The 17,622-nt window shown below is 46.5% G+C and overlaps 2 protein-coding genes across 2 annotated transcripts in view; both read left to right on the forward strand.

Annotated features, from left to right (window-relative positions):
• The window catches only part of RNH1 (ribonuclease/angiogenin inhibitor 1), a 140,246-nt gene that overhangs the window by 73,191 nt on the left and 49,433 nt on the right, over positions 1-17,622 (forward strand). The window lies entirely within an intron of this gene.
• The window catches only part of ANO9 (anoctamin 9), a 165,435-nt gene that overhangs the window by 29,109 nt on the left and 118,704 nt on the right, over positions 1-17,622 (forward strand). The gene's annotated exons all lie outside the window — the stretch shown is intronic.

Below are 17,622 nucleotides of genomic sequence, written 5' to 3' on the forward strand. Positions count from 1 at the left end.
GCTGGCCTAGGGAATGGAAGGGGATGGGGAAGCTCTCCATGCTGACCAGGAGCCTTAACCTACCCCCATCTGAAACTAGGAAATCTGAGACCACCCTTCTGAAAAAAAATCCTGAATCCCTCTCTGAAGGAGACCAGAAACCTTATGCCCCCTACTCCTGACTGAGGCAGAGAGAAGCTATGCTCCCCATACCCCTGACCAGGATCCCTAGAGCAGGACCCCTAAGGGCCCTTCATAGGAAGGAGCATGGAGAGCTTCCCCATCTCCTTCCATTCCCTAGTCCAGCATAAGGGAGTCTTAAGAGCCCTCCCCTAGCCTTAAGTAGATGAGGAACCCTCCCCACCCCTGGACTTAGGAGCCCTGAGCCCAAGCCTCCAATGAGACCTCTTCCCACCAAGGAGCCTAGGAGCTCTGAGCAACACTCCTGCCATCCGATGACATAGGAGTTCCAACCTCCCTCACCTCATCCCACCCCATTGAGACCTGGATCCCTGAGGTCCCTTCTTCCTTCCTGAAACCAGGAACTTCAAACTTCTCCTCCCCTCCCCACCTACTTGATACCAGATGCCCTGGGGACACCCTCCACCGGAGATTTAGAAACTCTGAGCTCCTCCTCCCCCATCTGAGACCAGGAACCCTAAGGTCCCCTATTCAGCCCTGGATTTAGGAATCCTGAGGCGCCCCACAGACCAGAAAGTCTACAGCCTTAGGGGCTCTGAGCTGATCTCAGCAGACCAGGAGGTCTTAGAAGACCCTTTACCTGAGACTTGATACCACCCCCAGCACAGACTTAGTGGTTTCCATCCCCCCTATCAGAGCAGCGACCCTGATCTTCACTCCTCACCCAACCAGGATCTCCGATCATTAGAGTGCCCCCCTACCCTATTTCCTCCCAACCTGAGGCAAGAAGCCTTGTGCCTTGCTCCAGATTTAAGACACTTCCTTTCTCAACTTAGACTTAGGGACTCTGAGGGTTCCCCTCCCCCCCAGAAGAGAAATCTAGAGCCCAAGTTTCCAAGACATGGGATCTAGACCCCCCTCCCCATGAACACACTGGAGACCAGGAACTCTGAGCCCATCACCCCATCTCCCATCTCCCTCTGAGTCCAGGAGCTCCCAACATCCTCTGTAGGGGCCACACAAGACCAGGAACTCTTAAGCATCCCTCCTTAACCTGAGATCAAGAATCCTTCTCCCCAACTTTGGAACCTAGAGCCTGACTTACCCACTTGGAGACTCTTAGCCCCCATAAGACCAGTAAAACTCCAGGACCCACCAGTTGATCAAAAGCCCTAACCCCCTCACCTGAGACCTAGGATTTCTGAATCTTATCCCCACACCCTCCCCAACTTGAGACAATAGCTTGGAGTCCCTTCCTGTCCATGAGAGTGGGAGCCCTGAGTTACTGCTTGCACTAGAGACTAGGAGCCCCAAGGTGCCCTGAACCAAGAAGTCCTCCTGAGCCCTTCTCCCCAGTAGACCAAGTCCTCTGAGCTCTACCTTCTGCCACCAAGAAGTCTAAACTTGTTCCATCGTTTTTAGTCATGCCAGACTCTCTGTGACCCCACTGAGGAGTTTCTTGGCAAAGATACTGGAGTGGCTTTCCATTTTCTTCTCCAGCTCATTTTCAGATGAAGAAACTGAGGCAAACAAGGTCAAATGACTTGCCCAGGGGACACACCTAGGAAATGTCTGAGCTGGATTTGAACTCGGGAAGATGAACCTTCTGACTCCAGGCCCAGCACTCTGTCACTGTGGTGCCACCTAGTGGCCCTAAAAACCCCATGAGACTTGATGTTCTGACTCCCTCTTCCCCTTCCAACACTATCCCACCCCCTAAACTGATTCTCCCACCACCACCCAAACAGAAATGGTCAAGGCCTGTGTAAGCTGTCCCCAGTATCCAGAAGACATAGTTACTTCTCTCTCTGGACCCCCAGTCCAAAGGACAAGGTGTCCATTGTTCAGGGTACCACCCCAGGGCCATGAAGGCAAGGCAGACAGGAGTCCAGGTCAGGGCCATGAGGTGCTTAAATGGGAGGCCCAGCCAACAAGCATTTATTAAATGCTTACTGTATGCTAGGTACTGTGCCAAGTGCTGGGGACAGCCTAATGGGGGGGAGAGCAGACAAGTAACTATGTACACTGTATCAGATCCATGATAACCTGAGGGTAACAAAGGAAGGGGTTGGGGAAGCCTGCCTGCTGGAGGTAGCTGGGGAACCAGAAGGTGAAGGTGAGAAGGGAGAGGATGCCAGGCATGGGTTCTGGACATGGAGGGTCTTGTTTGTGGAACAGCCAGGGGGCTGGGTCCCTGGACTGAATGGGGCATGTTGGGGAGTGAGACACAAGAAGACTGGAAAGGTGGGAAGGAAAGTTGTGAAGGTCTTGGAAGGGCAGCAGCATTTTGTATTAGATTCTAGGGGTGGGGGCAGCTAGGTGGTGCAGTGAGTAAGTGCGAGGCTGGGCCAGGAAGACCTGGGATCAGTTCCAGCCTCAGATACTTAACACCCACACAAAAAAACTGGCTGTGTAACCTTGGGCAAGTTACTTAACCCTAACTGCTTAAAAAACATTCTAGGGGTGATAGGGAGCCCATAGAGTTTATTGAGTGGGGCTGGGATGACGTGGTCATCCCTGCCCTTTAGGAAGATCATTTTGACAGCTGAATGGAAGATGGACCAGAGTGAGGAGGGACTTGAGGCAGGCAGACACCCTCCCTACTCCCAGCAGCTACTGCAATGGTCCAGGCAGGAGGTGATGAGGGCCTGCACCGGGGGGTGGGGGGTGGGGGAGAGAAGAGGGCTTATTGGAGAAATGCTGCAGAGGTAAAATATCCTTGGCAACATATTGGATGGGGGGGGCAGTGAGAGGGACCGAGAAGTCCAGGATGATCCCTAAGCTGGGAGCCTGAGGCATGAGGAGGGCTGGATACCATCAACTCAGAGGGAACAAAGGAACCTCAGAAAGGGAAGAGTGCTTGGGGAAAGAGAATGAGCCTGGTTTGGGACAGGTTGAGGTTCACATGTCTTTGGAACATCCACTTCCAGATGTCCAGGAGGCAGCTGCAAAGGCAAGGTGAGCAGAAAGGCTGCAGCTGGGTGAATGGGTTTCAGCCCTTAAATAAACAATGTGCCTCTGCCCTGGAGTCAGGAGGATCTGAGTTCAAATCCAGCCTCATACACTTAACACAAAAACTAGCTGTTGTGACCTTGGGCAAGTCACTTAACCCCAATTGCCCTCCAAAAAGCAAAAAAAAAAAAGTGCCTGTTGCATGCCAGGCTCAGTGCTAAGTGCTGCTGAGACTGGAGAATATTCAGCATAGTGATGCTCACTAAGGCCATGGGAGCTGATGAGTGTACCAGGTGAAGTATTTACAGGAAAAGAGAAGGGGATCTAGGACAGAGCCCTGTGGGACACCCAAGGTTAGTGGGAGAGACTTGGATAGAGATCCAGCAAAGATGCAAGTCACATAGAAAATAAGGACGAACATTTTAAAGTGCCCATTAGGTGAGAGGCATTGTGCTGAGTGTTTTACAATGACCTCATCTGATCCTCACAAAAACTCTGGGAGATGCCATCATTTCCATTTGACAGATGAGGAAACTGAGGCAGGCAGAGATTAAGTGACTTGCCCAGGGTCACCCAGCTAGTAAGTATCTGAGACTGGATTTGAACTCTGATTTCCTGACTCCAGGACCATCTCTATAGAACAGTCACAAAAACCTAGAGGCAAGAGGGTGCAACAGTGCCAAAAGCTACAGAGAGGATGAGGATGAAGAAAAGGCCATCAGAAGGTTGGCATGACCCAGAGCCCTGAGAGTAGGGACAAGATGCAGCTGGCTCTGCTCTCGGAAGTCTCTGAGCTCAGGGATGATATGGCCTACCTTGTCCCCACTCCACCCCCAGGGACTTGAAGGCCCTGAGCTGTGCACCCCAGCTTCCTAAGGACATCTTTGTTCTCACAGGGACCAGAAGACATGCCTGACCAACCCATCCCTGTGCTCCCCAACCAGGGACCTGAGGGCAAGGCTGCCATGAGCCAGCTTGGGTTCTGGTGTCCAAGTGAGACCCATTGATGCACTACTACAAAATGGGAGAGAGGAAGGAGCTCCATGGCGGGATACACTCTTCAGAGTAGAGCCCTAGAATGGGACAAAGCACTATGTGCCAGGCACCAAATGAGGTACTGAGGGCACACAGATACAAACTAAAATAGTCCCTGCTCTTGGGGAGTTTTCATTCCATTAGGAGCCCAATGCATTTGTAAAAATGCCTACAAAGTCAATGTAGGATGATTTTTTGCTAGGGGGAGGTTAGCAGCAGCCGGAGTGATTGGGGTGGGGGAGGTGCTTGAACAGAGGCTTGAAGGAAGCCAGAAATTCTGAGAGGCATCAAGAAAAGGGAATTCATTCTGAGAATGGGGTATATCACATGGGATGAAGAGCAAGGTAAATCACTTGGGCTGTCAGAGAGAGGCAGGGAGAAGAGAGAAGAGGAGGGAGGGAGAGAGAGACAGAGAGAGAGGGAGGGAGAGAGGGAGGGGAGGGAGAGAGGGGGAGGGAGAGAGAGAGATGGGGGCAGGGGGAGGGAGAGAGGAGGGAGAGAGGGTTAGGGGGAGAGGGAGAAAGGGAGAGAGAGAGAGAGAGGAGGGAGGAGAGGGAGAGAGAGAGAAACAGAGAGAGAGGAGAGAGAGACGGGGGGGGGGGGGAGGGAGGACAGAGACAGAGAAACAGGAGAGAGATGGGGAGGCACAAGAAAGGCCCTGATCAAGTTGTGAAGAAAGGACTTTAAAAGATTGTTTATTAAGAGAAGTAATAGGGAGACTGGTGTTGAATGACAGAAAGAGTGATGTGGCCAGGCCTGTGCTTTGGAAAAGGCGCCCTGAACCACAACAAGCTCCAGGCAAACACATAATCCAACATAAAAAGGTCAATTAATTTTAAACATTTGAGAAGGAAGAGCCGCCTTAGGGGGAAGAATCTTTACCTAATTTAGGGCCATAGGGAACCCTAACCCTAAATGCTGATTCATGAAACAAGATGCTGTTAAAATTAGAAGGGAAGACTCATTTGGGAGAAATCTTCCCTTTCCTCTAATAAAAGTCTACTATCAGGATGCATTGACACAATACCTAAGAAATTAATATCTCCAAGAGATACATTGTTAAATGATGATTTGGGAATTCCCAAATGAAGAAACAAATTATCAACAACCATATGAAAAAGTGCCACAAATTACTAATAAGAGAAATGCAAATGGAAACAACTCTGAGCTTCCACCTCCCACCCATCAGACTAGCAAGCTGATGAGGGCAATGCCAAGTGCGAGGACGGTCATCTGGACCCGTGAACTGGTTCAACCAAGGGTGTGCACACCCGATGACTCAGTGACACTGCTTTGGGGCATATGTCTGAGAGGCGTTAAGGACAGAAGGAAAGACCTGTATGTACTCGAATATTTGGAGCAGCCCTTTTCAAAAAAATTACATTTGTTTACTTCTAGTTTACAAAATTCATTTCATCAAGCTTTTGAGTTTCAAATTTTCTTCCCCTCCCCCCTATGGCTGCATGCAATCTATTATAGGTTCTACAAATACCTTCACACTGAGCATTAGTCAAGTTGTCAAGAAGGATTATAACCAATGGAGTGAACAGTGAGAAAGAAGGGACAAAACGAAATAAAACAAAAGAGAGAGAGACCAAGCAGTTTGCTTCAATCTGCATTGACTGTAGTTCTTTCTCTGGATGCGGATATCCCTCTCCACCGTGAGGCTTTTGGAGTTGTCTTCTGAACTTGCATTGCTGAGAGGAGCCCAGTCAAAGTCACTCCTCACAGACACGTTGTGTCTGTAATTGTGTACAAAGTTCTCTTGGTTCTGGAGCAGCCCTTTTTGTTGTGGCAAAGAACTGGAAACAAAATAGGTGAATGAATGAATGAGAAAGCATTCATTAAAGTATGTACCAGGCACTGGTTACAAATACAAAAAACTGGAAAGTCTCTGACCTTGGTCAGTTTATAGTTTATTGGGAAAAGACAATGAATTGCGCTATAAAAAATGAAAGGTACTGATTCAGAGAAACCTGGGAAGACTTATCTGAACTGATGCAGAGTGAACAGAGCACAACCACAACAATTCACATGGTGATAATAAGTAGGTAGGAAAACCATTTTGAAGGACCTCAGGACAAAGCAGCCAACGATAATAGAGACTTTCAAAGAGCCACACCCCTGTAATGGGAATGGGAATTTGAAGATCTTCCCTGCCCCTAATAGACCTGGGGGAAGCTGGAAGATCTCCCCTGCTGTGATGATAAACTCTGCCCCCTAGAGCTCAAAGGAAGCTGGGTCAGAGCAAGTCTGACAGTTGGGGACAGCTGGGGACAGAGGAGCTTAGGTAAGGAAATAGAAGTTTTGTGAGTAAATACTGATCTTGTTATTGGTTTGTGGGAAGGCTAAAGGATGCTGTGGCTCTCAACATTATTGTGGCTTCTAAATATCTTTGGTACTCTGGCTTACTGATTCTGGGATTCGGTTTTCTGTTGTCTACATTTTGTGACTGAACGTCACGCAATGCCTATAGTTATGTTCTTTATCATGATAGTGGGTGCTGTAACTATTGCATTGCTGCTACAACCCCTCATACCCTGGCAGAAATGCGGGCTGAGATGTGCATTCTCAGACTTGGCTTGGTATTGATTTGTTTTGTTGTACTATACATTCGTCAAGGAAGGATGGGCAGGGGAGAGGGGAAGGTTAGTGGGTACTCATAGACAAGCAAAAACAAACACTTTTTTTCTTTAAGAATAAATTTTTGGCCTTTCCCGGCCTTGCCGCCGCCCAGGTTGGACCTGCTGCGTTCACCGCTGCTCCTGCTATTCCTGCAGCGCCAGGCCACAACCTCCGGGCCGGACCCGAATAGAATATTTTGTAACTAAGTCTATCCAAGCTTTTGTAGACTAACCCCCAGGCACTTTATGGATTTTGTAGCTATTTTGAATGGAATTTTCCTTTCTCTTATTGCCTTTTGGATTCTTATAGCGTAAAAATGTTGTTGATTTTTGTGGCTTTGTTTTGTAGTCTACTACTTTGTTGAAGCTATTGTCTCAGTACCTTTGCTTATTCTCTAGGATGTTCTAAGTAAAGCATCATGTCATCAGCAAATAGGGAGACCTTTATCTCCTCTTTACCTATCTTTTACACTTTGACTTTCTTTTGTCTTGTTCTCATTGCTAGCATTTCTAGAACTATATCAAATAATAGAGAGTGGGTCTCCTTATCTTACTCCTGTATTTGCTGAGAAAGGTTCTTTTTTTCCCCAACTTAAAAAATATTATAAATTTTGAGTTCCAAATTCTATCCCTCCCTTTCTACCTTCTTCCCCTTTCCCTCTCCCTGAGACAGTAAGCAATTAGATATAAGTTATACATGTGCAATCATGAAAACATTTCCATATTAGTCATCTTGTAGAAAATGATTCAAATAAAAAAAAATGAATGAATGAAAGTGAAAAATAGCCTGCATCAATCTGTATTCAATCAACATCAGTTATTTCTCTGGAGGTGGATAGCATGCTTCATCATTTGTCCTTTCCAGTTGTCTTGGGTCACTGTATTGCTGAGAATAGCTAAGTCATCCATAGTTCTTCATTGAATAATATTGCTATTACTATGTACAGTGTTCTGGTGCTGTTTACTTCACTTCATGTAAGTCTTCCTACGTTTTTCTGAAATCATCCTGCTTGCCATTTCTTATAGCACAATATATTCTATTATAATAAACATACCACAGCTTGTTTAGCCATTCCCCAATTGATGGGCATCCCTTTGATTTTCAATTCTTAGCCACCACAAAAAGAGGTGCTGTGTTTTAGTTCAAATAGTTCCTTTCCATTTTTTTGGATGTCTTTGGGACAAAGACCTAGCAATGGTATTGTGGAATTTTTGTATTGTACCCTTTGGGAATAGTTCCAAACTGCTCTCCTGAATGGTTGGGTCAGTTCTAGGACAGGTTTTTCTGCATCATCATTGCATATGATACTTGCCTTTGGTACTGGAGTGATACTTTTAAGGGCATTTCTGCCTATACTTTGTAAAGTTTTCTTTTAGTATAAGTGAGCATTGTACTTTGTCAAAGAGGTTTTATGTGTAAATTAAGATAACCGTGTGGTTTGGATATTTTTAGTCGTGTGATCCTGGGCAAGTCACTCAACCCTGTTTGCTTCAGTTTCCTCATCTTTGAAAATGTGCTGGAGAAGGAAATAGCTGAGAAAATTGCAGAGCAGCAGTCATGAAGAGTCAGGCATGCTGACTTTAGGCATTAGGAACACACACATGTAATAAAAAGAATCTGGTAGAGTGCTCTACCCCCCCCCCCCACTTTTTGACAAAATAAAATGTTTAATGCATGCTAGAAAACAAAGTACAGAAGGGACACAAAGAAATTGGCAATTTGACTATTACCTTCTTAAATATAACATTACATGTATGCATGCTGTTAACAAATTGTTCATAATAAGAGTTTGCAGTTTCTTATGCAATCTTTTTTTTCTTATTTGTACATTCTTTCGGTGATTTCACAATTTAAAAAAAAATTAAAATATTTTTTAAACAGAAGAAAATAATTTCAACAGCTATATGCGTAATATATTTGAGAAGGGAGAGATGAGACAAAACAACGAATTGCCATGATGAAAGAAATGGTCTGAAAGAAACCTGAGATTTGTATGAATAGATTGAGTGAACCAGGAAAACAATTTATACAAAGGAATGAACCCCTTTGAAAGACTATAGAACATTGATTACTGCAAGGACCACTCATGATTCCAGAGCATGGAGGAGGGAGAATAGAACTCACTTCCCAACAAACAAGTGATGGATTCATACAGAATGAAGCATCCATTTTTAGGCATGGCCAATATGGAAATTTGTTTTGACTATGCATATTTGAAGGTTTTTAAAATTTATTTGGAACTAAAATACAAAAAAGCCCATTTCCATGGACACAGCACAACCTAAAGAGAGGATTCCATATAAAGCCGTGAATTTCCATTGCACGGTCTATTTTTTTTAATGTAGTAAATGCTACTCATCATTTTCAAAGGTGCCCTGCTTTTTTTAACGCTTCCTGCTAGGTTTCCTTTTGTTCTCTGCTGTGTACTTCTTATTTTTTTCCTCCCTCCCCACCCTGGGCAAGGCCACCATTAGATACAGATATGTATATGGACATGTAAAACCATACTGTACACACTCCCATTTATTCTTGCTCTGGAGGTAGATAGCTTCTTCCTTCATAGGTCCTCTGTAGTTGATTTGAGCATTTATAATACTCAAAATGACTTGGCTGCTCAAAGTTATTCTCAAAACAATATTGCTGTTACTGTATACAACATCCCCTCTGCACTCTTTCATGCAAGTCTTTCCATGTTATTCTGAAGTCCACCTGCTCATCATTTCTTACAGCACAATTGTACTCCCTCACACTCGTACACCACAACTTGTTCAGCCATTTCCCAGTTAATGGGCATCCCCTCAAGTTCATTGCTACTACAAAGAGAGCTGCTATCAATATTTTAGAACACACAGATTCTTTCCCTTTTTCTCTGTTGACCTTGGGAAACAGATGTCATAGTGGTATTACTGGCTTATACATATTTCTTACAAGGGTTTGGTTTCTTTTAGGGGGAGGGAAGTAAAAGAAGAGAAAATGAATGCTTGTTAATTTTAAAAATTAAAATAAATTTGAAAAAGAAGAGATGGCAATAGTCCAGATGGGATGTGATAAGTACCTTAACCAGACATTAGTCATATGAGGAGAAAGGAGGGGGCAGATGCCAGAGTGTGGTGACAAATAGTCAGATTTGGCAACTGATCCAAGAATTAAAAGAATGCCAAAGCGGTGACCTGGGGCAGGAGGACAATGTGAATGACATTTCTTGAGAGAGGCCACAAAAGGCTACTTAAGGTCAGACATTAAAGGAAGAAGAAGAAGGGTCCAAGAAGCAGGGAGGTACATGGAAAGGCACAAAGAAGAAGAAAAATCATGGAAGTGAATCCCAGCATACACTCACTTGTAGGTCACTCCTCTGCTTTCTACTTGACTCATTCCCACATTTATTCCTTTTTCATTTCTTTTTTTTCTTTTTGGAGGGGGGAAGGCAGGGCAATTGGGGTTAAGTGACTTGTCCAAGGTCACCCTGCTAGTGTTAAGTATCTGAGGCCGCATTTGAACTCAGGTCCTCATGACTCTAGGCCCGGTGCTCTGTTTACTGTGCCAGCCACCCCTATCTTTTTTCATTGCTTAACACAATTTCTGTCTTTATGTGGAGCTTTGGTCCTGCAGTTACATTCTCACAAATGTCATCAGAATTCACAGATTACTTAAGTCACTCAAGTTGGATAGAATTTACTCTCTAATAAAACATAGTAGATGCATAAAACCATGGAAGTGAATTCAATTTAATGGTAAAATCTTTGGCCCTAACAACCTATGGAACAGCATCCTAATAATACAAGAGCTGTTACAAAGTCACAAATTTCAGCCTTTAAGTCAAAGGAAGTTGAGATAAAAATAAACCTTACAAATAATAACTAACATACATGGTGTTTAAGTTTTGAAAAGAACTTTACATATGTGATCTCATTTGCTCCTCACATAACTCTGTGTGATGTTAAACCTCATTTCACAGATAAGGAAGCTGATGGTAAGAGGTTTAGTGACTGCCCAGTGTCACAGTGACAGAGTCCAAGGCAGCATTTGCACTCAGATCTTCCCGACTCCAAGCAGAACACCCTATGTGTCTCAAGCCCCACAGTTGCCTGGATACAGAACTAGGAGGGAAGCTTGGTGTTGGCCATGCCCACTATACACTGGTCTCCTTTCACACATCCCATCATGGGGCAGCCGTGTCTCTCAAGCACTTTGGCCTGGGAGTTTCTAGACACCACAAGAATCACATCCCCTGTGCTGCTGTATTGTAGTGACTTAACTTGGTGTCAAACACAGGAGTGAAGAAAGCTTGAAGGGAAACATTATCCCACAAAATCCCCACATTTGACAATAAAATCAAACACTCCTGTTACCAGACAGGCACCTGAGGGGTCCAGACCTGAGCAGAAATTGTCTTACTGCCATGCTGTAGAATGATTTCATGGACAGGGTTAATTTCATCTTGTATTTCATCACCATTGTCACCAACATCATCATCATCATTGTCATGACAGGGTAGCTATTAGTTCATCTTCAGATTGCATATGGATGACTTGAGATGGCAAAGGGAGCCCGGTAATTTTCCATCAGATCTACCTTCACTTACACTGCTCTGTGTCACAGGAAGCTGAGTAGAAGGTTCTTTGGTCAGACTTGTGCCTGAAGGGATTGATTCATTATCTCCATGTTGCATTCTTAATCCTCTCTCTTTCTGTAGTTCTTCCTCTTTCTCTCTGGCTTCCAGAGATTTTCTATTTTTTTCCTACAGGTATTCTTCAGCTCAAACATGGCTTCCAAGGCCAATTTACTCACTTTCTTTCCAAAGCTGGTGAAGCTCACAGTGGAGATCAGTTCCTAGTTGGTCACTGGGCACATCAGTACCATCACCACCTCCTGAGGCTTCCATGCCATCTGCCAGCACAGGCATAGACCCAGACCCCAGTGAGCTCGCCCAGTTCTGTCCACATTTATTCTCAGCATCATAATCTCTAAAATAATCCAGGGGTGTATTTGGATATTCTTTCATTAATTAATAAAATGGAAACCTCTTTCTCATTAAGTTATCAGTTACTCTGTCCCTTCAATTTATTAAAAATAGTTGATTTAATAAAGTAGAGAAACCAGCTTTCCCACTAGGAATTTTTCATATTAAACATCTGAATCTTCTCGGATTAAATTGTTACCAATAGACAATATATTTCAATGAAATAAACTACAAGACAATGACACAGATGTCTCTGAGCACAGACTCTAGGTTGACTCTGTCAACCCCCAATTGCATTGCCAGATTGGTCCCCAGAGCTCTCTTACTTCTCCCTCAGGGTTCTAGGGCTAACCCTGAGGGTCTGGGGTTTTTTTTTTCTCTCTTCCTCCTGCTGTGGTTCATAAGCCCCCATTCAGCATATTCTTCCCAATATCAATCACCAGTCACCATCTCTTCAATATCGAGTCACTTAAGAGCCATTTGTTTTGACAGAAAGACATTTTCTCAGAAAGTAGAGAAAGGACTGAAGTCCTAGCTGCCGGCCAAGGTGGGATGCTGATGCCCACTCCACACACTCAGGTTCAGAGGGACAGTGAACTCGAGCCTCTTTTGTCACAAAACCTTCCTCCCTAAACCCTCCCGGGTCACTTCTGAGTGTGGCACCACTAAGGTTGGAGCTGCTGCCACTTCTCAGAGCTGGACCTTCAATGGCACCAGTGCTGTGGCTTACAGAGGCAGCTCCAGATACAGGTGGGCTTCTGAGGTCTCTGCAGATCCTTCAGAGCTCAGTCATGCTTTGCCTCAGCTTCTTGGTGACCTAATATGAAGGAAGGGCCATGACAGAGACCAAAGAAGTAGAAGTACCTGGTGACCAGGAAGGACAGGGGCTCTCTTGCCGAGCCAGTCCCAGCTGTTCTTGCCTCAATCGTTCCCAGGGAAAAAAGGGGTGGCTCATCTGTCTAAGCATTTGTATGTGCCCCCACATTGTGAGCCAATAGGAAATAGTCAGAGGACACCCAGACAGGTCCTGAAGAGGACAGGCGAATGACCCCCACCCTCATTACACATTTCTGGAGGCAAGGTCTGTGAACCTCCACTTGGATCACTATCAAGCTGAACGTGTGCACATGACTTAAATGCGGGGCTTTCATGTCATTGGCCAGTCTTTCTAATGGCTTTGCAATATGTAATCTGGGAGAAACTTGACAGCCAGTCACCTCACCCCTCACTGTCCATTTGTCTCCAGATATAAAACCAAGTCTCTTTCCTATAATCCTCTTCCCAAGGCCATGGTGAAAACCACTCTATCAGAAAATCTCTCCATCTCCCATCTCTCTGTCTTCTTCATTTTCTCTCTAGCCACAGCAGAAACATCATCGCTACTATAAAATAGGAAGAACCATCCTCAGCAGAAAAATTCTTCCCTTCTGTCTCTCTCTTTCCTCTACAGTTTATCTCAGACCCAGCGCTAAGACCATTGAGTTTACCCCTCATTTTACAGATGATGACACTGAGGCCCGGGAGAGGGGGTGAGGGGATTTGCCCAGTCCCCTACAAAGAGTACATGTCCAAGCTGGGATGTGAACCCTAGTGTTCATTTCTCTTAAAAATAGACCCCACAGTTGCAATTGTAGCTACAAATTGTCAGCCAAGGGTGGCTAGGTGGCGCAGTGAATAGAGCACCAGTGCTGGAGTCAGGAGGACCTGAGTTCAAATCTGGCCTCAGACACTTAACACAAAAACTAGCCATGTGACCTTGGGCAAGTCACTTAACCCCAAGTGCCCTGCAAAAAGAAAAAAATAATAAAAATAAGATTCTGTTTAGGGGCGGCTAGGTGGTGCAGTGAATAGAGCACTGGCCCTGGAGTCAGGAGAACCTGAGTTCAAATCCCATGTGACCTTGGGCAAGTCACTTAACCCCAAGTGCCCTCCAAAAAAGAAAAAAAAAACTGTCAGCCAAACTGGCTTTTTTTTTTCTTCTTCATTCCATCTAGGTCTTCTTAAAGATACAGTAACAGTAACAGTAGTCTCTGTGGGAGAAGCCTTTGACAAAGCACATAACACGTTTATACTAAAAACCCCCAACATGTGGGCAAAGAAGGGCTTTAGTGATGATGGTGAAAATGAGCGTTTATTTACATGGCATTTGAAGGTTTGCAAAGCCCTTTACAGACTATTTCATTTGATCTTCACAATAACTGTGAGATAAATGCTAATATTATCTCCATTTTACAGATGAAGACACTAAAGCAGAGAATGGTTTATCTATAAATTGATGATAATAGCCTCTCACAAGCACCTCATAAAGACTTTACAAAGTTGTGAATCACATGAGAAAACATCCCAATACTTGGAAAACCTTATTTTTATTGTTATTAGTGGACATAGCCTGAGTGAGGATACAGTAAGGGAGACTGAAAAGGAGCAATCAGATGAGTTAGGGGGACGACCAAAAGACCACTGTGTGCTGAAAACCCGGAGAGAAGAGTCAAGGAAGATAGGGCCAAAGGGAATTCTCCAGGGAAGTCAAGGACAAAAACTGCCATAAGAGCTAACCATTAGGAGATCATTGGTCACTTTGGAAATGGTTTCAGATGAAGCCAGACTATCAAGAATAGAAGAGTAAGAGGAAAAGAAGCGGAAGCACCAATTCTCCGTAGGCTCACCAAGGAGTTAGTAACCAAAGGGAAGAGAAATACGGAATCCTAGGCAGTAGGGATGGCTGAATCAGATGTGTGGCTTTTGCAAAAGGGAAGAGAGCAGGATGTGTTTGCAGGCAATAGGAAAGCCGTCAGAGGACAGGGAGAGGCTGAGGACAGATGAGAGTGCGAATGACACCAAGGGCACATTTTCAGCAGTTCTGGTTTGGGATTTAATTGGGATTCCTAAGTTTGTTGCCTGTTTTCGGTTCTGAGTTGCTTGACCTGCTGTTGATCTGTTCTTCTTCTATTTTCTTGATGAAAGTGCTCAAAGGTAGAAATCTTCCCTTCAGAACTGCTTTGGTTGCATCCTTATAGGATTATACTCAGTTTTTCTCAGTAATTTTTGGCTGGAAGCCTACATGCTTTGGTTTATGAAATATTATATTCCAAGTTCTCCACTCCTTTCTGTGGTGGCTGCTAAATCTTGTGTGATGCTAATTGACCTGGGACTTGAATTCTTTCTTTTGGCTATTTACAGCGTTTTTTTCTTTGACTTGGAAGCTCAAGATTTTGTTTACAATGTTCCTGGGAATTTTCATTTTGAGATTTCTTTCAGGAAGTGACTTCTTTCTATTTCTGTTTTGCCCTCTGGTTCTAAAAGATGTGGGCAGTTTTATTTCTTGCAATATGATAGGTAGTGCAATGATTCTTAAATGATCTCTCCCTGACTTTTTATTTTTCCCTAGCTAATTTTTTTAATGAGACTCATTGTAGTTACTTCTTCTATTTTCCACTTTTTGGACTTTGTTTTCATATTTCTTGTCCTTAAACATAAACCATTAACTTCTATTTGGTACATTATAATTTTCGTAGGAATCTGTTACTTGGGTAAGGTTTTATGCCTCTTGTTCTCAATTAATTCTCTTTTCAATTCTTTTTTCTGTACTTCTCATTCTTTGCCAATTTTCTCCCCATTCCTCTCTTTTTTCAATTATTTCCTGACATTCTCATTTAATTTATAATCTAATGTTTTAGCTTTTTTTTTTTTTTTAACTCTTGCTTCATCTCATGCAGGAATTCTCATTGAACTTGTGCCCAAGCTGTGCTATTCTTTGAAATTTGGTTTGCAGATGTTTTTGGAGTCATTCTCTTCTTTTCGGTTTATGTTGAGTGTCCCTGTCATCATAACAGCTTTTCAATGGTAGTTTTTTTTTTTTTTTGTTTACTCATTCTTCCATCCTTACTTCCTGACTTTAAACTTCATGTAAGGGTCAGGCTCTACACACTTGTATGTTTGCCCCTCTTGGGTCCTGCTTTGGATTCAAATGGCACTTGTTATTCCCTCCTTGGGAACTCATGGAGATTTCATCGACTTTTGTATTCACACCTCATTAGGAACCTCAGTTGCCTCTGATTGGAAGTTTAGAGGGCAGAGCAAAAAACTCCTTCCAGAGTCTCCATTTAAAAGAGGGATCAGAAGTCCAGCCAACTCTTTATTTCCTAACAGCTGCCCAATTTGGATTCCATCATCATGTCCCCCACCCCCACCCCATTCTACTTTTCCATTTCCTTTTGTGCCTATTAAGATTGTAAGTTCTTTGAGGGCAGAGACTTTGGTTTTTCTCATTTGGGTTCCCAGCTTAACACAGTGCTTGGCACAAAGTAGGCAAAGAACTGTTTACTGCATTTTTATTTGTATTTGTAAAGGCTAATCTCTGCCCTCTTGGTTTGAGTTCTGCAAGTTCCTCATGCGGGCTTACTTAATGTTCAAGTTCCAGTAAACTGCTACGGGATTCAGCCAGGGCCAGGGTGGCAGAGACGGAGGCTCCCATTTGGTCCCATTTGGTCCAGGCTGCCTGCTCGGAGGAGTCACTCTGCTGCAGGCTCTAGGCTTGGTCTGCCCCAGAGCTGTTGTTTGCTCGGTACTCCACGCCTCCCCGGGCCCCCTTCCCCTAGCTGCGGGCTCCCTCGTTTTCTGTCCATCCAGGTTGCCGGTTGACACCTGTTCCAGCCTCTTCCTTTGCAGCCCTGGTGCACACCCCTCACCTCACTCCTCGCCTATTGCAACCTCCTGCTGGTGGCTCTCCCCACTGCTCTGACCAGCTCAATATCCCCACCCCTGCCAACAAAGTCCTGGGCCTGCTAGGAGCTCCAGGCTCAACGTCGCTGCTTTTCCACCCAAGACACCAGCCTTCGGGACACAATCTCCCGACGCCAGCATTTTCTCTGCTGTGCCCCCTGCCAGATGCAGCCCCGCGGCGCATCCCTGGAGAACGGTGCACGGCCGGAGTGTGGGAGGCGCCGCTCGCTCCTGGCCGCCTCCCGCCGCCCCGTTCTCACGCGGTCCTCGCGTGACACACCCCGGCCGGGACGCGCTTCCAGGGGAAGGGTCCCGTGGCCGCCTCACGCGGGGCCTCCTGCGTCCCGCCGTCGCGGGCTCAGCCCATCCGCGAAGCTTCACCAAGCTCGCACGCGGGAGGCGGGGGCCTGGGGCCGCAGAGGCCCCCCCCGGCTCCCCACTGCCCCTCCGCGCCCGGCCCTCTCATCTGGCAGCCTCCTCCTGGCATGCGGCACACCGGCCGCCCGGCCTTTGCCCGAGCAGTTGCCTCCGCCTGGAGCGCTCTCCCTTCTCCCCTCCCGGCCAACCTCGAAAGGATCCCGGAGCGGGCGGTGCCTAGAAGGTCGCTACGGCCACTGATGGCGTTGGGGCCCGATGGGCAGGCGCTTCAGCCAATAGGAAGCTAGACTCCGACGGCCACGCTGCTTCTGCAGCGGGGGGCGGGGCTGGCTCCGCTGTGAAGGGCAGGAGGCGCAGCCAATGGACGGAGCCGTTCGGAGAGCGTGGCCCCGGGAGCCGAGGTGGACGGCGGGGGAGGGTGGGAGAGGCCGAGGGACGTCCTCGTGCGTGCGCGCGCGGCGGGGCGGGGCCGAGGAGCGCGCCCCCGCCCGCCGCGCCCCCGCCCGCCGCGCGCGCCCGCGCCCCGGGCCGCCAGGAGCCCATGCGCGGAGTGAGCCGCCCGGCCCGGCCCCAGCCCCAGCCCCGGAGCCCCCCGAGCCCCCTCCGGAGCCCCCGGCCCGGAGCCCCCGGCCCGGGGGGGCAGCAGTGGCGGAACAGAAGGAGACGGCGCAGGCAGTGAGCCCGGTGAGCTTGGGGGGGGGCCCGGCGAGCGGAGCAGAGCGGAGGGCTGAAGGGAGGGGGTGGCGGGGGGGTGGGGATCGTGCGCGCGCGGGCGGGACTGTGTGTGTGTGTGTGTGTGTGTGTGTGTGTGTGTGTGTGGGGGGGGGGTA

Source organism: Petaurus breviceps, unplaced genomic scaffold (assembly GCF_028583685.1).
Source record: "Petaurus breviceps papuanus isolate PSGF00001 unplaced genomic scaffold, PetGlider_PUasm1.0 90317, whole genome shotgun sequence".
Classification (NCBI taxonomy): Eukaryota; Metazoa; Chordata; class Mammalia; order Diprotodontia; family Petauridae; genus Petaurus; species Petaurus breviceps.